At 47.8% G+C, this 21,467-nt stretch overlaps 1 protein-coding gene across 2 annotated transcripts in view; it reads right to left on the bottom strand.

Annotated features, from left to right (window-relative positions):
- The window catches only part of IL1RAPL2 (interleukin 1 receptor accessory protein like 2), a 349,653-nt gene that overhangs the window by 283,195 nt on the left and 44,991 nt on the right, over nt 1–21,467 (bottom strand). Inside the window, exon 1 of one of the 2 annotated variants that reach the window (XM_087727739.1) lies at nt 15,169–15,651. The exons of the other annotated variant lie outside the window; for it this stretch is intronic. The gene's annotated coding sequence lies outside the window, so the exon portion shown is untranslated. Of the gene's footprint in view, nt 1–15,168; nt 15,652–21,467 lie in introns of those variants that run through there. 2 annotated transcript variants of the gene reach the window in all.

A 21,467-nucleotide genomic window follows, 5' to 3' on the forward strand; every position in this document is an offset into this window, starting at 1 on the left:
AAGAGCACAACTAAGTTGAGATGGAAAAAGTGAAAATGCACACCTATTCCTCCCATGTTTGCATCTTTCAATGACTCTGAAGGATGGGGGAGCTGGGCCCTCTAAAAGGAAGTAGGACTTCACACAGTACAAGGTTCTAAATTGGAGTGCAGAGCACCTTCAGGAACTTCCTCTCCATCTGGAGTCTCAGAATAACAAAGTTGGAAGGGACCTTGGAGGTCTTCTAGTCCAACCCCTTATTCAGCCAGGAAACCCTATCCCATTCCAAATGGTATAGACACAATTCAGAGCTGAAGAAGCTCCTTGGATGAGAAGCGAAACGTCTTCAGAGAAAAAGCAAGAAAGCCCAGTTGCCTCTTGAAACAAAAGCACCTTTGGGACAACCAGGACCTTGGATGACGGAGAATCTCCATGGACATTCCAGACAAATGGCTCCACCCACAACTTCTGGAGGGAGGTTGTTCCACCGATGAATGTTCTAACTATTCTAACCCATTGATCTAATTCTTCTAACCAACTCCATCTGCATATCTTCTCCATCTCAGCAGAAACCATGAGGTACCATCACGGACAGGGTGGGATTCAGCTGGTTCGGACCGGTTTGGGCGAACCAGATACTAATTTTGCATCTGGTTCGCCAAACCGGTTGTTGTGAGGACTGGCTGGCCCCACCCACCCTGCCCCACCCCTCCCAGGAGTCTCCACCCGGCCCATTCAACATGCCAGGTAAGGGCAGGGCCTGGGCGGAGGCTCTGAAAGGGTGGGAAACTGGCCTACCGGAAGTTCCGGAAGTCCAGAAACGGGCCCATTTCCAGCTTCCGGAGGGCCTCCGGAGCCCAGGGGAGGTCATTTTTGCCCTCCTGGAGGCTCGCCAAAAGCCACTGGATTCTGGGGAGGGCGAAAATGCCATTCCCACCCTGCCATGGTGCAAGAGACTGAGTAGGCCATGCCCACCCATGGCCACACCCACCCAGCAGCTGGACAGAGAACCGGTTGCTAAAACTTTTCACTCCCAGCCCGGATGATGGGCCTGCAGAGGTCCTGCCTTCTCCTTGGGCCTTTTCTCCTTGGGCCTTTTCTCCTTTTGAAAACTTTGGAAAGAAAGAGGTTCTGGGGGTCCTACAAGGATGCACGAGACCAGAGAGGGTGGCAGAATTTGGACTCATAATGTTATGTAGGTTCACATGTTGTCGTTTTAATTTCCTCCTGTGTGTCTTTTACTTCTGTGTTTTATTGCTCTGTGCTGGGAAGCAGCCGGGAATTGTGGCAGATAATGAATCTAATCAGAGAAAGAAATACATAAATGATCTCTTCACCACAAGGTCTAATAACAACCAGGAATTTGGGAGGCTTAAAAGTTGACTAGACAAAATTGGCAAGTGTTGTGGCAGTCAGACGCCAGCCCCCTCAGCAGCCGAGTCAGAGGAGGAGGAGGAGGAAGAAGCGTGGGAATCAGGGTCAGCATCAAGGCAACCTGAGAGCTCCGCGGGGGAAGAGGGAGTGGAGCTGGCAGAGAGAGAGAGAGAGAGAGAGAGAGAGAGAGAAAGAGAGAGAGACAGAGAGAGACAGAGAGAGAGGGAGAGAGAGGGAGAGAGGCAGAGCCTGGGCCGTCCGTCAGCCCTCAACCGCCCCCAGGTCTGGAGGTGGCTGATGAGGAAGAGGAGGAACAGTTGGGCCCAGTGCCTGACGCACGGATGCACAGAAGGCAGAGAGGAGAGGAGAGCAGTGGAAATCTATGGGCCGGTCCTTGGGACGGAAGAGCCACCACTGCTAGCGAAGCCCCACCCTAGCTCTGGGGACCAAAGGCAGGGGGCGGAGATGGATAGATGTGGCAGACAACTATTCATCTTCCGGACGGACGGACTTGTGAGCCTGCTGGAGAATTTCTTTTGCCGGGGCTGCTGGCGATCCTTTCTTTGGATTCACCTCAGAGGGTCTGTGGTGTTTGGGGAGCTGAGTCAAAAGAGAAGGGTGTGAGACGGGGCTAACTCGCTTGACAAATGTCTCACTTAGGCACAGAAACGCTGGGCTGAATGACAGCCGTAAACCGAGAACTCCCTGTGCGCCACTGAAGATCAGCTGCTAGAGGTTTTTTTTAAAAAATGGGAAGATCTGCCTATTTGGTCTCTCTGGATATGGGTGGTCCCTGGCTGCCTCCCCCCCCCCCCCCACTCGCATCGTCCTATAACTTGTAGGATGATTTGCCAAGACAAAGCAATTAAACCTCCGTTTAATCTCGCCCTAATAAAGCGATACGTTCATCTGATTCAGATACGATAAGGAAGGGGGTGACCGGGGGGGGGGGATGAAAGTTTAATTTCAGTTCAGCCTCCCTGGATTTTCTTTGAAAATGGCAGCTGTTAAACTGCAAAAAAAAAGAAAAAAATGTAGAGCAGGATTTGAATACAGATCTGTATATAGAGATAAGTTTTCCGTCTTTGACACATAATCCTAAAAGGAGCTATGCCGCCTGAAGACAAGAAAGGAGGAAAGGGGGGGTGGGGGGGGGAGAGCTGCCATACATATAAAGGCTCCTCACACAATTCCCTTTCAAGGTCTTTTTTTTAAACCTTATTCTCACTTTCTGCGTTATTCAATTTTGCTTCTAAAATTGGCACCGTGTCTTTTCAAAGCCAACTTTTCCAAGGGGTTAAATACAGGGACTAAATCTGAAATTCAGGTGATCCTCAATTTACAACAGTTCGCTTAGTGACCATTTGAAGTTACGATGGCACTGAAAAAGGGGAGTTATGACCATTTTTCACCCTTGCGACCGTTTGTGGCATCTCCATGATCACAAGATCAGCATTGAAAGGCCTGGAATCTGACTCGCATTTATGACCATGGCGGTGTCCGGGGTGCGTGTGTCACGTGATCCCCTCTTTACGACCTTCTGACAAGTGAAGTTAAGGGAGAAATCAGATTCACTTAACAACCGTGTTCCGGATGCAACGACTGTGGTGTTTTGCCGGCAAGAAAGGTCGTAATGAGGGGGGCAAACTTGGCTTGGCAAATGTATCCCTTAAGAAGAGAAATCCTGGGCTCCGTGGTGGTAGTCGAGGGCTGCCTGCATTTAACAGAACCCCAGAGCATCCCTGAAGCACAAAAGCCAAACATTCTTTCTCTGCCTCCACGTAAAACACGCAAGGATTATCACCCACCTTCAGGACAAGAAGCAACGGATGGAAACTAATCAAGGAGAGAAGCAACCTAGAACTGAGGAGGAAATTTCCTGACAGTGAGAACAATGAATCAGTGGAACAGAAAAATTGCCTCTGGAACTTGTGAATGCTCCAACACTGGAAGTCTTTCAAGAAGAGATTGGACATCCATTTCTCTGAAGTGGGGTAGGCTTTCCCGACTGAGTAGGGGGTTGGACTAGAAGACCTCCAAGGTCCCTTCCAACTCTGTTATTCTATTCTATTTACTATTCCCTTTTCCAGGGATACTTTCAATCTCTTTTAAATAGAATGGAAGGTTGGAGACATTTTTCTCCAATTTCCCTGCAGCAAACCAGAAGTTAAACTAACTCAGAATGAGGTGAGGGATTTTTACACAAACGCCTTCATCTTTTCAATAGGGGGAGGGGGGGGGAAACCAGAAACCACCGTAAACTCTATCAATTTTAAGGCTGGAGGCAGCGTGGTGGTTTTATTTCTAATGACCGGTTTTCGTAACAGATGCAGTAAGGATGCCACGACGTTGGCAGGAATGGAAAGTTGGTTTTTGGAATGAATTAACACACAGACACCCCCGGGGCCTTTTCCCTTTCGTGCAGGCTTGACATTTAAGCATATCTGTTTATAATAATTTGGGTCGCACCTTAGCAACCCTGACACATACCTGTAATTAAAGCTGTGCATTTTAATGAGACAGGGATTAATTGATTGAAGATAACAGATTTTCACTCTCTGTTTGCTGTCGTTAAGGAAACCTTCCTCCCCACCCCCAGCCCCCCAAAAACCCCAAACTAGGATTGTCTACATGGCAGCAGAGTCAGAGCTAAGAACCTGGCATAGGGCTTCAAGCGGAAATCCAGTTCCATTAAATACAATCAAAGCTTTCCCATTAAACCACGATGACAGGAGGCTCCGTTTGACAGTGAGAACTGAATCAAATGCAACAGTGAAGCTAGTTTATCCCACCTCCTCAACGCGGCAGCTCATTATAACAATACCCGATATTGTTAGTGCCAACTCAAACCTTACGGAGATCTCTTGATCTCATGCAACGAAAATGCTCAGAAGGAAGGCCGGAACTTTGGGCTTCTCTAGACTCAGAGAAGGAAGAACAACAGGAAGAGATCGTTGTGACCCACCAGCAGCCAGCGGGGCAGGCAGCAGGGTCGGACAGTGAGGAGGCTGGGGAGGAACCTGGGCCAGCCCTGGAGTCTGGGGGAGGCTCCGATGAGGGCTCTGCGTCGGAGGCAGAGAGGGGACCAGGGACGTCTGACAGTTATCAGCTGCCTTCGGAGCTAGCTAGCAGTGAGGCAGAGGAACAGCTGGAGCCTCTTCCCAGTGTGTTCATGCGCAGAGCTGCCAAACGAAGGGAACAGCTAAAGAACAGGGGTTGACCTGGGAGTAAGGCCACAGGGGGATGATGAATGGCCCCTCCCAGAAGAAATAAAAGAGGAGCTAAAGGAGAGAGGGCTTTTGCGGGAAACAATTCGTTTGTTCATTCGTTCGTTCGTTCGATTCATTTCAGGAGTGTGAAGATCTGTCCGTGAATCTCGGGGACTCTGTGCCAAGTCTTGCACTGCCTTGCGCTTGAAAAAGTATTTTCATGGCAGCTTTCCAAGATAGATAAGGTCTGTAGTCAGAAATATTCCTTTGAAGGAGGGTTTGCCAGGCTTTTGTCAGAACAAAGATGGGGGAAGGAACAAAAAATAAAATAAAATTACAGCTATCCAGCGACTATGTCCAGGGAGATTCTCAGTCATCCAATGTCGCCGTTGCCACGTGGTTTCCTTTTTTTTTGAGAGAGGCAACTGGACTTTCTGGTTTTTCTTTGAAGAGGTTTTGCTTCTCATCTCAGAATTTTCTTCTCTCAGAGCCGAAGAAGCTTCTTGGGTGAGAAGTGAAACGTCTTCAAAGGAAAACCAGAAAGTCCGGTTGCCACTTGAAAAAAATAAACCACTGGGATATCCAAGGATTATGGCTTCGAAAGGTAGGACTCCTGCATTATCCAAGTTTGCATAAGCCCGTTTGGTTTAAAGGAGTTGTGTGAACCTCCCGCTAAGGTGAAAATAAACAACTCTATAGAAGAGAATATTTGTAATCCAGAATTGAACTGGGGAGTCCATGGTGCTTCCTGAACTTGATTGGAACAATCAAGCTTAAAAGATTGTCACTCAGGGTTGAACTGTGGGGTCCCCGATGCTCTCTGATCTTGGTGGTTTTCTTGCAGACGTTTCGTGACCCAACTAGGTAACAGCATCAGTGCTAGAAGGAAGTGGGTCTGTGGCATAAAAGAGGAGGAGGAGGAGGACTATGGGGTCCTTGGTGCTCTCTGAGCTTGATGGTTTAATTGCAGACGTTTCATGACCCAACTAAGTAACATCATCAGTGCTGGAAGAGTCTCTAAATGAATTGTGGGAAATCAAGGTCTACGTGTAGTTTTAGCTCTTGGTTTGCCCTCCCTGACATCCGTTCCACATCCCGTGTGGGGTATTTAAGATGCAGGTGTGAAGTCAGCCCAGCCTCTCCACCACGCAATTATTTAAGAAGACGTAGGAGGCACATTCTCTTTTTCATCTCGCACAGAAGCCTTTGGACGGCTATAAATATTTGAAGTCAATCCATCCATCCATCCATCCATTAGAATGCAGTATTGCAGGCTAATTCAGTTCACTGCCAGCAGTTCAATCCTTACCAACTCAAGGTTGACTCAGCCTTCCGCCCTTCCGAGGTGAGTCAAATGAGGAGCCAGATTGTTGGGGTCAAGAGGCCGACTCTGTCAACCGCTTAGAGAGGGCTGGAAAGCAGGACACAAGTCCTATTGCTCTTCTGTTATGTCACATTCCTTTCATTCAGTCTAGGGCTGCCGATGACAGGTTTCCTTTCTGCTTCCCCTTATCTGCCTTCGCTTTTCTGGAATCTTATGAGGTCAGCTTGAGAAATCCTTCGTTGGTGCAGAAACATTGATCAGTTCAAGGGCCAACAAATATGCCTTGCAACAAACTTGTTAAGAGACCTAATTCTTGCTGGCTCGCTCAACTGTACCATCTCTGATTCATCCCTAAGCAATGCAGGGGAAATCCGTTCCTTTACGATTCCTGATGTTTCGGCCAACCCATCAAGCCATTGTTTAAATATATGGGCATCCCATTGGAGAAGCAGCCAAGTCAACAGTTGCTCTTGCCTGTCAACAGAAACAGAGGCTCTGCTTCAGAGAGTCTCAACTTTTGAACTTTCCCCGCAATCCTGTCTTGGCTTCCCCCCTTGCCCCACTGCGTGAACGCGGCTACGTTACCCTTGGGTAAGCGATGTGAAACCCAATGCACCAGCTGTCCGTCTCCTCCTCGAAAACGGCCCGCTAGGATATTTATTGTATGGAAACCCGTAGGAAGATTAGCCTGTTCTGCTCTTAAAAACGACAATCCAAGCTGTCATTCTTGCATTCTCAGCTGCTTCGCGGAGTAGACAAGCTAGCCTTGCTGAAATTGAAAGCAGGGCAAGCAATATCGGGAGGGCCAGAGGGCAGGAAATCAAAGTTATAGGCTTAAAAAAAAATCCCCAGGAATTTCCGGTTCTGCTTCGGATTGGTTGGTATGGGGGTTTTTTTTGGGGGGGGGGGGGACACATATTCTTTGCCAATCCAGCTGGAGAGGCTATTTTATATATATATATATGGAGCCATGATGCAACCATTTGTTAGGATTTGAGCTACAACTGACTGGGTTAGCAAAAGCCAGAAGCCAACATTCACAAACCGCCATGGCCGAGTTCACCTTCCCCAACGGAAACCAATTCACGCTAAATGCTTTATTGTAATTTGTTGAACAACCCCCCCCCCCCAGCAAGGCAGAATGCCTAATTTATGACTCAGAATGATTGGTCGATACAGTCTGCTAAACTAAAACCAAACCACCCAAATTGTAGCTAAATTCAAGATGTTGAATTCAGTGACTGAATATGCAACCAGTGATGTTTCTTCATTTAATAAACTCTCCCAACTGTCTCATGTTATCAAACATCCAGTGCATCCCACCCAGTCCCTTTCCTCACCTGATATTCTCTGAAACATTCCCATCCACCAACACCAATCTTAAGAACTGAAGATCTGTAGCTCTGGAGGGCAGCAAGTTGTAGAAAAGTTCTGGACATCATTGGTAAGTTACACCAGGGATCGCCAAACTTGGCAACTTTAAGACTTGTGGACTTCAACTCCCAGAATTCCTCAGCCAGCTCTGCTACACTGGCTGGAGAATTCTGAGAGATGAAGTCCACAAGTCTTAAAATTACCAAGTTTGGAGATCCCTGAATTACAACAATGAAACTAAAACATGGTGCTCCTGTTCCACCTGGGAAGAACCCAACCAAGTGTTCTTTGGTCATTCAAAGGGGAAAATATTGCAATATATTCAAAAATGTGCAATGCAAGATCTCTTCAGCTCCATCAACTAAAGCAACGGACGAAAGACAGGCAGACCAGACGCTGAGTGGGAAATCCATTTCTGTTCCCCACAGCAATAGAGGATTTTCCAGGGCTCCTCTTAAGAGACGTTTTAGCATCCGCTAGTGGTTTAGCCTCCTTCTATCTTTTTTAAAATATAAAACTTCGGGGAGGCTGCTGACTGTCCAGATTTATTACATTGCCATGGGATAGGATGAATGCTACATTCGTATTGAATTGTCCCCAGCAGGCGGCTAGTCCTGTAAGAAGGGGCAAAAGGGTTATAGGTAAAGGTAAAGGTCCCCCTCGCACATACGGGATAGTTGTTCCCGACTCTAGGGGGCGCTGCTCATCTCTGTTTCAAAGCCAAAGAGCCAGCGCTGTCCGAAGACGTCTCCGTGGTCATGTGGCCGGCATGACTCAATGCCGAAGGCACACGGAACACTGTTCCCTTCCCACCAAAGGTGGTTCCTATTTTTCTACTTGCATTTTTTCCAACTGCTAGGTTGGAAGAAGCTGGGACAAATAATGGGAACTCACTCCTTTACGCGGGGCTAGGGATTCGAACCACCAAACTGCCGATCTTTCTGACTGACAAGCTCAGCATCTTAGCCACTGAGCCACCACGGCATAGAAACATTGGATTAGGGCGAGAGGCTTCCAAGGTGAAAGGCCTCGCATGGTGTAGAAGAAGCCTACTTCTCCAATAACAGAAGGCAAAACAGACTGGTACTCCACAAGCAACTCCATCAACAGACGCATTGACCTACAACTAACCTACAAACCCCACAGAAGCCAAATCAACAGCACAGCCAAGCAGAGATGGCACCATCCCTCAACCAACCCATGCGACACCGCCCCAACACAATTCACCTCCCAATGACCCTCCCCCGATGTGACCTCCTGAGCAAAAGACCCATCTGTTGACCCTCACTTGACATGACCCACAACTGACCCATTGCCAGACCCAGCACAAGACCCTCACCTGACATGATCCATGACCCACAAGACCAATCACAAGACCCTCAGCTGATCCACCACAAGACCCATCACAAGAGCCCCACCTGACGGGACCCTCACCTGATATAACCTCCCCATCACAAGACCTACCGACCACACCAAGCTCTTATCATCAGAAAAACGCCGACACTGCTATCCCCTAAATTTTGCTGAAGATGTTACCTAACCTGGTAACAAAAGGTTTGGAAACTGACCCACATTTCAGGGAACGGACCTCCACCCTCAAAAAAAAAAAAAGACAACCACCTCTGGATGAAGAGGCATCACTTTTGAAAGCAGCCACCAAAGGCAACGTGGAAGAGGTTCACGTGAGGCCAACCACGATGGTCAGAAAATGAATCTAGGAGTAATCCTACACAGGAAGTAGGTTGTGTTCCAATCTCCAAGTCACCCACCCAGGGATCAAGAGTGAAATCATGATTCAGCACCGCCAACAGCTCCGGATTCTCTCCGCTGTTTCAGATGAGAGCAAAACATCTGAGGGCAGATATGAACATCTGGATAATAAGAGCTGTTCAGTAACGCAAAGCAAGAGGAAAGAGATCTTCTTCTTCTTCTTCTGAAGCCTTCAAGGTGGGATTAGAGATGCTTTAATGACAGGCGTTCTACCTTTGAAGTTTTCCTCCATTGAGCAGGTTGACCTGGATGAAACCAAAGCTATAATGCCCGTCTCAACCCTGAAGCTGACCGGACCGGAGCCTCATTAGAAGCTTCAGTGTTGCCACATGGGAGCTGAGGGAGTGTGGGGGACTTGAGATAGCTGGGACTTTGCAGCCAAAATAAAATACTTTCGCTTGGGAACCAAGGACATTCTCACACATGGTTGGAGGAAGGAGGAAGGAGGATTTGATTGGACCATGTGACTGATTGTTTGGGGATGGGGGGGGGACTTCTACTTTTAATTAGGTGAAAATTGAGGGAACCTTCAGAGTCGGTTTTCACCAGATCTGTGCCAATATGATATATCCAATAAAGCTGTTTTTTGAGGAATCTACCCTCCTTAGAGTCTTGCTTGCTGTGAGTCTATAATTTGAAACCCTGACAGCCCATTTCCAATGATTACAAAATAAGCCTCATTTCTGTTGCACCATCAGTGCAGATAATCACCAAAAAAGAATAAAAAAACCATGGACCCCAGAACAGGTTGACTTACAACGGTTCACTTAGTGACCATCCAAAGTTACAATGGCAACGGAAAAAGGGACTTACAATTATTTTTCACACATGACCTTCGTAGCAACCCCGACATCGTGTGACCAAATTCAGATGCTTTAAAACCGGTTCATACTTACGACCGTTGTTGTGTCCCGGGATCACATGATCCCCTTTTGCAAGCAAAGTCAATGGGGAAGCCGGATTGACTCAACCACCCTGCTAACTAACTTACCCACTGCTGCGATTCGCTTAACAATGGCGGCGAGGAAGTTCATGAGAAAAGGGGCAAAACTGCCTGAACAAATGTCTTGCTCAATAACAGTTAGGCTCACTTGTGGCCATAAGTCGAGGACCAGCTGGAGTTCCTATTCCATGCTTAAGCTCTGTTTCATCCGTGGGTTCCATAAAAACATTTATGGGAAGAGCTTGAAGGAAAACAGAGAAGTGCCATTCAAAAATCCCCATCGAGGGATGGTCTGTTTCTCCGAAGGACCACAGAATCGGCTGGGCTCACTCAGCCTCCTGAGCCACAAACTGTACTTTATAAGCTGCGATGCCTGGCTTCACATCAAATGTTACCTCAATCAAAAAGTTTATTGCAGCCAGGAGCCAACAAAAGTACTCGTGAAACCTCAGAGCTTAGCGAAATGTGTCAATCCAACCAGTTGACACAGAGGCTTAAGATTTTCGAAAGAGCGAGGTTTTCATCTTTATAAAGTACCACGTTTTCACTTCTGGGGAAATGTGCAAGAAGAATAATTGAGCTTCCTTTTATTTATATATTTATATATATATATAATCTCCAAAACTGAACACTTCAACAAGAGAATAATTATGGAAGCCATCGAAATAGAGAAACACTCCCACAACATGAATAAACGTGATGATACCTCCCACCTACCAGACATCTGGAAAGCAGCCCTAGTCAACAAACGAACCCCACCCACCACCCAGGTCGTCACAACACAAAAGAACAACGGACAAACAGCCAGCACCTCAGCCACACGGGATGATACGAAACAGCCGACCAATCTACAAACATTAACTCCATCTACCAATCAGGATGCAACTACACAGCCACACAGTGTGTGTGTGTGTGTGTGTATGTATATAATTTTTGCCTCAGAGGATTCATCTCCTGTCACTCGGATCAAAATAAACCTATCTCCTGGTTGCTTCGCATAGCTACGCTCAACCTGACTTCTCTTTAGAAACATGGACTAAAAGAGAAGCTGATTGGAACCCAGCTTAAAAGAAAAGCTGCCAGGGACTCAGTGAAAAAGTATTGCTATTCTTTCCTTCCCTCCGGCTAAAATGCCTAATTGGAGATCTAAGTGGCTCCTTTGAGTCAATTAAACTGATTTGAGTAAACAACGGTTTATAGCTCAGCAGAGGCTTCGACTTACCCCCAAGAGTCTGTGGAGAATTCCCATCATCCAGGTTGTCCCAAAGGTGCTTTTCTTCCAGGAGGCAACTGGACTTTCTGGGGGTTTTTTTCCTTCTGAAGAGGTTTCGCTTCTTCATCCATGAAGCTTCTGCCGCTCTGACAGGAGAGTGGGGAATGGAGGGATGCATCCTGCACCGAGTATCAATCCTTCCATCCCCCACCATCCGGTCAGAGCTGAAGAAGCTTCTTGGAGGAGAAGAGAAACGTCTTCAAAAGAAGAAAGAAACAAAAGAGTCCAGTTGCCTCCTGAAAAACAAGCATCTTTGAGACAACCGTGACCTGGATGGCTGAGAATCTCTACAGACTTTTAGGTATACAATTCGGGATGGACACCCTTGGAATGGTGTGGGAGGAGGAACGGATTTCCAGAGGAACCAGGAGCACCACTCAGGTGACCCTGAGGACACAGATAAACCTCCAAGTGCTTCAAGGACCCTCTCAAAGGATGCAAAGGACCAGCGGTCTGCAAGAGTCTGCAGGAGTCTCAATCCTTCCATCCCCCACCATCCAGCCAGAACTGAAGAAGCTTCTTGGAGGAGAAACGAAACGTCTTCAAAAGAAGAAAGAAACAAAAGAGTCCAGTTGCCTTTTGAAAAACAAGCATCTTTGGGACTTACAGCCAATGAAGCCGCTTCCTGACCTTGGAAGGACAGGAATAAGACGGAGGCAATCCCTCAACTCAGCCTTCCTCTCATCTTCTCCAAGGGTCCCCCTTCCAGAAGAGTGGTCTGATACAGCTTCAAGGACCCAGCTCAGGAAAGGCCATTCTAGAAGTGCCCGTAAGGTCAGCTCCCCCTGAGTCAAGCTTGGTCAAAATGCCCCCTTCATGGAGTTGGCCTCCAAATCTCTTTCCTGCTTATTATCTCTGAGCAATTCGTCTTCTTCCTTCATCAGTCTAATGGGCCACTTGATAGTCATCTCTTTTGTTTTAACTGATAGGAGCCAATTTGGGAGATCCTTGTCTGGAAAACAGGATCTGACTTCCATAAATAATTCCCCACAAAAAATCAAAACCTCTCTGTCCTTGGTGATCTTCAGAGACAGCTGGGATTTTAAGGGTTGACCCCACATCTTCCCCAGTTTGATCCCATGGGCCAGGGGTCAGCAAATCACGGCTTTGGACCCACATGTGGCTCTTTCATCCCTCTGCTGCGGCTCCCTGTCGCTCAAAATATGCATCACAACTGCCAATGTGTGACACGCCCGGCATGCGATTTATTGAGCCCTTTGACCCCCAGTAGGCCAACCAGGGATAAATCCCAGAAAAGAAAAGTTTCATAAGAAAACAGAATGTTTAATTCAACTACATATGCTAGTTTTGTGGCAGCTCAGGAAACAGTCAGGCACCGGAAGGGTTTTGTGGCTCCCGGTGTTTTCCGTTCTGTGGGAAATGGGTCCAAATGGTTCCTAAACACTCAAAGGTTGCTGACCCCTGCCATGGACCCACTTCCCAGCTGACTTAATATGACCCAAAGAGATTTTTAAAGTCATCTTTTGCGAATGTCTCTCATTCTCTCAACCACTCAACTACCACGTAGTTTAAGCCGGACGGATGTATTCCCAGGCATCGGATCGGATTCGTGCTTAAACCATAATGGAGTTTTGGCTCAGCCTAGCGTCTGAATTCAGCTTCACTCTGGCCTGTAAGCCACGATTTATAGCTTAGCCTCTGGCCCTAGGCAATCGTGACTTCACACACAAACCACGATTAAAAAGATTGCTAACATAGGAGGAATGGTTGCAGGATTTGGGTATGTCTAGTTTAATGAAAAGGAGGGGGACTAAGGGCAACATAACAGCAGTGTTCCAATAGAAGAGGGGCTGTCACAATGGAGGGGGGGGGCGGTCAACTTATTCTCCAGAAAGAACCAGAAGGCAGGACAAGAAGCAACAGAGGGAAACTGGGAGGAGAAACCGAGGACTAAGGAGAAATTTCCTGACCGGGAGAACAATTAAATGGTGGAGCAGCTCCAGGAATCCTGGGTGCTCCAAAACCGGAGGGCTTTAAGAAGAGTTTGGACAGCCATTTGTCTGGAACAATATAGGGTTTCTTTGCTTGAACAGGGGGTCAGACTAGAAGATCTCCAGGGTCCCTTCCAACTCTGTTATTCTTCCCACACCATGAGAATCTCCTGGCTTACACACCGATCAGAACTACCGATGCATTTTTGGCCGAGACCTTCATCCGGGGGGGGGGGGGGGTTGCTACAGCCGCAGATGCTCGACCAGATGTCACAGATGCCACGTCTCCCAGATGGACTGACAGCCAAAAGTTGGACTCTGTGTCTTTCAACGCACCAGCATTAGCCGCCAGGCAGGCACCTAATCAAAGCAGCTAAGTCCAGGCAGGAATCAACCACTTGTCCAGATCTCCTGGGTGACAAATCCGTCCACAAGGCCAGGGATGATCTTACTTCATCCCATTGTGGACAAACTTCCGCTTATCCTGGCTGTCGGTAATGCAGAACCGGGAGAGAAAGCGCCCCCCCCCCCATAAAGCAGCTTCAATCATTTCTATATCCTAAAGCGGCCCAAATGATTGGAGAGCAAACGATCCCATCAGCAGCTGAAGGATCATCGGGAACAAAGTCTCTCAACAAATATATATATATATATAAAATCTAGCAGGAGTGAAAGTCAAAAACCTCCAATATTTGCTTGCAGTGGTCAGAAGGAAGGGGATAAAAATGAAAATACGGGTTTTCTGATTGCAAAGACTCCAGTTATGTGATCAAGGCATCGACATTTGACCAAGAGTTGACAGCAGTTAGTAAACACTGTTCAAAGGGACACAGGCTAAAGATTTTTTTTAAATGGAGGAATACATCTAATTATTTCCTCGCCTAAACAACAGGTTTGAAATGTTCCCTTTTTTCCCCTTTTTTAAAAATTCTCTCACTTAAATCCTCACACACAATCTGCCAGCAGGAACGATTGGAGGTAGGACATACAGCCGAAAGATATTTTAAACACAGAGAAAGGAGCACCGAGCAGAGGAAGAAGAGGAAGGGAAGCTGGTAATAATAATTTCATATCAGAATAATTGGGGGGGGGGCTGGTACAAAATGCGAGAGGCGGGTTGAGCATCCGTAGCCCCCTCACGGTTTGCGACAGGGCTGAATTGAGAGACAAGACAGCAGGATGCCTGTTTTGAAGAAGCAGCAGCCGCCAGGCGTCTCAAGAGGAGAAGCCCAACTGTTGGGCAGGGGGCAACTTCTCATCCCTGCCTGAGCGATTTCTGCCTCTCCTAAGGCTGCTCCTATCCAGACTTTTAGCAGGTCAACTTCTTAAAGTCAAGTCTTTTTTCCAACCTTTTGTTCCTAACCGGCCGGACGGCCGGGCGATGGAACTACATCTTGGATATCGCCATTCTCCCTTTTCCAAACTCACGAAATCAGCCATCTCGACTTCCCAGCCCAGCCCCTCCCCCAAAAAGAAGCAAGCCTTCCTTTGAAGCCACAAATCCATGGGCCAGAAGGTGGGTTTCAACCACCACAAAAAGCCTTCTGTGCCTTCTCCACACACATTACGCCTCTTTCGGAGATAATTTTATATACTCCAGTTGAAATCCGTTGCACAGATCATTTTTTTAACCCCCCCCCTCCTTATGACACCGCCCCCCCCCTCCAATCTTTTTTTTTTTTAAGGCAGTTACGGGTATAGGTTTGATTTACATAAAAAATTACTCACCCACTTTTGCAAAGAGGGGAAGGGTCTGTTTATTTGGTTGAAGGGAGATGTAGAACCCCCCAACCTTTAAACTTGAAGAGCAATCTCAGGTCCTGCCTGGAGGTGGGAGGGAGGAGGGACTGCCCTTGGCACTGGAGAGGGGACACATCAAGGAAGGGGTTTGGCTGAAGAGATCAGCCACCTGCCTGGCCAGGCAACCCAACACCCAAGCCGTCAAACGCGCGTTCACACGTGGGGCTTACTTGCAGCTGGAGCTCACAGGTCCCGGCGTTCCATGCTTGCAGAAATCCAGGAAGGAGGGGGTGGGGAGCAGAGAGGTTCAAAAGCCACCGAGAGAAACGAGGGTCTCACATCGCTCAGGGTCTGCGGAGAGGCGGCTGGGAGAAGGGAAGGAAGGGCTCGCTCCGCGGCTGGGCAGGAGAAGGATGGGCAAAAGCAGGAGGAAAGCCAACGCTCGGCTCAGCAGATCCGGGAGGGGCGCACCGAAGTTGCTCCGAGCCTCTGGCACGCATTGGCTGCTCACGCCTTGTCACCGTCCCCTCCTGGCCCGGCCAAGCTCCCCTCGGAGCCGAGCCAGCCAGCGGCGGAGGCTACATCCCCAGGCGGCAGGAGAAAGTTGAGTCACTTTCCTTGGGCATTTCATGGAAGAGCCAGGTGTTGGGGAAGTCCTACTGAGCCAGGAGGGGAGGGAAAAGGGGGAGGGGAGGAAAGAAGGAGAAGTGAGAGGGAAGGGATGGAGGAGGAGGAGGAGGAGGAGGAGGAGGAGGAGGAAGAGAAGGAGAAGGAAATGAAGAAGGAGAAAGAGAAGAAAAAGGAAAGGAAAGGGAGAAGGAGAAGAAAAAGGAAAGGAAAAGGAGGAAGATAGAGAGGGAGGGAGGCAAAGGCTGGATTCCTGCAGTAAATGCAATTGCTCCCCTGCAAAACGCTTAAAAGTTGCCTGCAAGGAGCCCGGGGTTCTTCTTCTCTCCTAATCCCAGATCGCTGCCCCTTGCGACCCCTCCTGCGGTCAACTCTGGATCAGTCCCCTCTCGGCCCCCCCGCCTCATCTCCGGCAGGCTGGGCGAAGCGGGGGGAAGCGCTGCGTTGCGCTGCAGCCCCGCTCCGCTTTCTCCCTTCCCTTCTTCCTCCAGCCTTGGAGTCCAGCTCCGCGAAGCAAACCGAAGGGGGCCAGAGAGCCTTGCCCAGACATTCGTGGTTTGTTTCTTATTTTGGGGGGGGGGACAAGCTGGCTCCCCACCCGCCCCTTCTGTTCGCCAGGCAAAAAATAACCCATGTAATAATAATAATAATAATAATTTTTAAAATGTCATTTTCCTTTACTTCTCTCTCAAGAGCGCGACGCGGTAGCGCCTCCTAGCGGCCAGACACCGGATTTTCCCCCCTTCCCCTCCAAGTTCTTGACATCTTTGAGCGAACTCCCAAAGAGGCTTTTTTCCAGGAGGCAACTTGGACTTTCTTTTTTTCTTTCTTTCCTTCCTTTTTCCTTCCTTTTTTTCCTTCGAAGAAGGCGTTTTGCTTCTCATCCAAGAAGCTTCTTCCGCTCTGACAGGATGAAATGTTCTTGAAAGGAAAAACCAGAAAGTCCAGCTGCCTCCTGGAAAAGCACCTTTGGGATAATAATAACCATGGCCTGGATAACTGAGAACCTCTACACACCTTGAGCGAAGATTCTTTTTTTAAAAAAAGATTTATTTCTCACCCATTTCTTTATCTTTCCGTTACTTCACCGAAATGCTATCTCCCCCTGGCTGACCAGATCCCGAAATTCCCCAGATGACTTGGCTATAAATAAAACTATTTTTGCAGGCTCTTTTATTATAAAACCAATAAGAATGCTCTAAAAAGCAAAATAAAAAGTCATTGGACAATCAAAACCTGCACAGAAGGGGGGGGGAGGCATGTTTTTTGCAGCCCTTGGGTGCAGATTTAATTTTGTTCTTTTTTTGTGGGAGATTTGCATTTGATTTTGGGAACTAGAAGCCCCAAGGAGGTTTGTGTAAGGTAAATTGTAATTGTATCGTTTTCCCAAAATCCCTGAGTCTCATCTTGGAAGTTTAGCCCTCGCACGTATGGACATCACTTCATTCACCTTTTCTTCATATACTTATATGTGGGCATATGCATAATTCTGTATTTATCTGTATTTATTTATTCTGTTATATTCTGTAGTGCACAAGTCAAAAAGAGGGCAAATATCTACAGATAATATCTACAGGCCCCTCACATCCTGGACATAAATTGTTTCAACTCCTACCCTCAAAACGACACTAGACACAAGGACAGTTTTTCCCTGAACGCCATCACTCTGCTAAACAACTAATTCCCTCAACACTGTCAAACTATTCACTAAGTCCGCATTACTATTACTATTCATCTTCTCGTTGTTCCTATCACGCATCTCCTCCCACTTATGACTGCAGGACTAACTTTATCCTTACGATTTATATTGATATTGATATTGTTTCCTGATTGCTGATTTGTACCCTATGACTATCATTAAGTGTCGTACCTGATGATTCGTGACGAATGTGTCTTTTCTTTTATGTCCACTGAGAGCATCTGGACCAAAGACAAATTCCTTGTGTGTCCAGTCCCACTTGGCCAGTAAGGAATTCCATTCCATTCCATTCTGTTTCAAAGCCAGGGCCAGATTGAAGCCCTCTGATGCCCGAACTCAGCCCAGCCATGGAGCCCCCCAACCCTCCTCCCACCCCTAATAGACCTCAAGCAATTAAGTTAAATTAAGACATTAAGACTCAATGAAGGCTGAAGGTGAACCAGGAGATTAAAAATTCATTTTTCTTCCAGGCCATCCCCCAAGCAGGACTCCCACAATTCTATTAAACATAAGCTTCTTTTTTAAAAAAAAAAAAAAACTTTATTTAGCACTAAAGGGCAGGAAGCAATCTAAGGAAATTATTTACTTTATAACTAGGGCAAGAGGAAGTGTGCCAATTTTCAACAGTTTTTTCAGTGCGTATTTTTAAATTGTTCAGAAGGGGAAAATGTAAATGTACAACAGTTCACTTAACAACCATTCGAAGTTACAATATCACCAAAAAAAGTTATATGTTATGGCCATTTTTCACTCTTATGGCCACTGCCCCATCCCCCATGACCCTCGTGGGATCAAAATTCAGACCCTTCATTCAACCAACTCATTTTTCTGACCTTTGCAGTGTCCTAAGGTCATGTGATCCCCTTATAGGACCTTCTGAACAAGCAAAGCCAAGGGGGAACCCTGATTCACTTAACAACCATGGCACCAACTTAACGACTGCAGCAATTCGCTTAACAACGGGGACAAGAAAGGTCATACAATGGGACAACATTCGCTTAACCAACGTCTCAGCTTAGCAGGGGAAATTTGGGGGCTTAATGGTGGCTTTAATTCGAGGACCAGGGATATTCTGTTTACACCAGTGGCGTCCAACCTTGGTACCTGTAAAGACTTCAACTCCCAGAATTCACCAGCCTGCATGGGGAAGCATGGCTGACTGGGGAATTCTGGGAGTTGAACTCCACGAGTCTTACCATTGCTAAGGCAACCCCTGGTTTCCAACCTTTACACAAATTTATCGACAATTGTTTGGAATCTCCCTCCCAAAGATTGCAGCGTAGTCCAGCGGTGGGTTCCTACCGGTTCAGCTGAGTAGATGGTAACTTGGTGGCCTGGGTCACTGGAACCGACAGCGGCCCAGGCCTGCCACGCCCCTGAACCGGTTCTCCCACGGTGGCGCCATCTTGTTTTTCGGTTCAGCTCCCCCCCCACCCCCCATATAGTCCATAGGGCATTGCATGTCACAACAACTAAACACACGCTGCTAAACAACTAATTCCCACAACACTGTTAAACTATCTAGAAAGACAGTATTACCATTATTATTCTCATCTTCCCTATTCCCTATCTCCTTATCTTCCTGGGATTATAACTTTATAACCTAGAACTAAGGAGGAGGAATTTCCTGACAGTTAGAACAATTCATCAGTGGAACTACTGGCCTCCAGAAGTTGTGAATGCTCCAACACTGGAAGTTTTTAAGCAGATGTTGGACAACAACCCTTTGTCTGAAGTCGTCTAGGGTTTCCTGCCTAAGCAGGGGGTTGGACTAGAAGACCTCCAAGGTCCCTTCCAGCTCTAGTCTGATTGAAATCTTCCACTGCACCATTTTTTATTTTCTAACCAGTAAAACAGAAGTTGCCCCCAGAGGTTGTGGGTGATCCAACAGTGGGCGGGGGGGTTTTAAGAAGAGACTGGACAGCCACCTGTCTGGAATAACATAGGGCAGTGATGGGGAACCTTTTCGGCAATGAGAACCCAAACCGGAATGCACGTTCATGTGCCGGAGCAGTGGAAACCCAAAGGCCAGCTGGCGGGTGCGTATGCACGTGCCGGCTAGCTGGGCTTCGGGCTTCCAGCACATGCATGCGTGCTGGTGGCCAGCTGGTCTTTGCGCATGCCAGAGCACCATAAACCTGAAGACCAGCTGGCCAGCGTCCACATGCCTGGTTTTTTTTTTTTTTTTTTTTGCTTTTTTATCAGGCCGTTTTTCAGATCATTTTCTGGGCCGAAAAAGGCCCCAAAACAGTCAAAAAACAGCCTGAAAACAGCCCCCAAACGGCCTGAAAACAGCCCCCAAACGGCCTGCAAAACAGCCTGCTGTGGGGCCGTTTTCCGGCACTCCAGCACCCATGAAGATCATGCCCACCGGAAACCAGAAGAGCAGCTGGCGACAGCGCATGTGCCCACGGAGAGGGCTGTGTGTGTCACCTCTGGCACACGTGCCATGGGTTCACCATCACGGATACAGGGCCTCCTGCTTGAGCAGGGGGTTGGACTAGAGGAACTCCAAGGTCCCTTCCAGCGCTATTCCGATTGAAATCTTCCACTCTACCGGTTTTGATTTCCTTGGCAAAGGCTTTAAAAAAGCCACCTGCATAAGCCAGGGCTTGAAAGGCAGACCTGAGAGAGGGCAGACCTCACCTGACTCCGCCAGATGGTCCCTGCTACACAAAAGCGACACTGAGGCTCACTTAATTTCCTCCAAGGGAAGAGGGCTCCGATTGTGCAAGGTCACCGAACCTCACCAGGATTGGGAGGAGGAACCTTGGTTTCAAAGGAGGACAAGGTTAGTTTGGCACTGGGGTCCCCCATGCTGCACGGAACCCATCCATCGTGGCTGGTTCAGGAAAATTACGGTTTATTAAATCATAACCTGAAACAATAGTAGATCTTTCGATTCTTCTACCTTGCGAATTGGTTTAGACCAGAGACTTGTGTGTGAGAGAGAGCTACCTTGAGCTGCGTTAAAATGTGTGTGACGTAAGGAAGAAATCCTGATGCATCCTAGAAATAGTATAAGGCAGGGGTCAGCAGCCCATGGCTCTGGAGCCGCATGTGGCTCTTTCATCCCTCTGCTGCTGCTGCGGCTCCCTGTCGCCAGTCAGCGCCACAATTTTGAGAGGAGCTTCTGGTTTGAGGGGAAGGGCAGGGGGGGGGGGAGAAATACAACATGCCAGGAGAAGACTCTATGGCAAGTGGCGGGTTTTCGGGTTGGCTCCACAATTGATGGGGCTTTCAGTTAGGACAGGTAGAGAAAAAAAGACATGCGCTAGGAGGAGACTCCATGGTGGGGGAACCAGACTTCTGGTCGGCTCCAGAATTGAATGGGGGGGGGGTCTTCCGGTTAAGACCTTTGTGGCTCCTGGGGTTTTCTTTTCTGTGGGAAACGGTCCAAATGTCTCCTTTGAGTGTTTAAGGTTGCCGACCCTTGGTATAAGGCATAGTATGTGCAATGTATAATTGAATAATAGGTAATAACAGGTAGTCCTCAACTTGGAACAGTTCATTTAGTGACCGTTCAGGAGTGGTGCGGTGACCTAGAGGTAGAGCTCTCACCTCACAATCAATCAGCTGTGAGTTCGATCCTAGGTAGAGGCAGATATTTCTCTCTGTGGACACAATGAGAATCTATCTGTGAACAAAACTCTGCAACGGCGACAGGAAGGGCATCTGGCCAATAGCTCCATTCCGTTGCCCAGACTCCACCCTGAAAGGGATTTATGGGGACGTTGAAAGATGATGATTAGTGACTGTTCAAAGTTACAACAGTGCTGAAAAATGTGACAGTTACAATCTTTGCCCCATTCCCATGATCGTGTGATCCAAATCCAGGCGCTTATGGTGGTCAGTCGCAGTGTCCCAGGTCACGTGATCCCCTTGTGCGACCTTCTCGCAAGCAGAGTCGGTGGGGAAGCAGATTCACTAACTTACCAGTGATTCACTTAACAAGCGTTGCAAGAAAAGTCATAAAATGGGACATAACTCACTTAACAGACGCCTTGCTTAACAACAGGACTCTGGTAGGGAGAGAGAGCCCTGTGCTTCTGTGTCTCTCTTGAGAGACTGGCTCCAATCTCATTCGCTACAGGGACCTGCGACGCAACCCCACTTGGAAACACAACGCCACAGCCAGCACCAGAGGTGGTGAAGGAGGCCTGAGGAACTGTGAAAGGGGCTCTTTGCAATTGACACCCACAA

The sequence above is a fragment of the Thamnophis sirtalis genome, unplaced genomic scaffold, assembly GCF_051295495.1.
Source record: "Thamnophis sirtalis isolate CommonGarterSnake01/CBP01778 unplaced genomic scaffold, rThaSir2_p1.2 scaffold_13, whole genome shotgun sequence".
Taxonomy (NCBI): domain Eukaryota; kingdom Metazoa; phylum Chordata; class Lepidosauria; order Squamata; family Natricidae; genus Thamnophis; species Thamnophis sirtalis.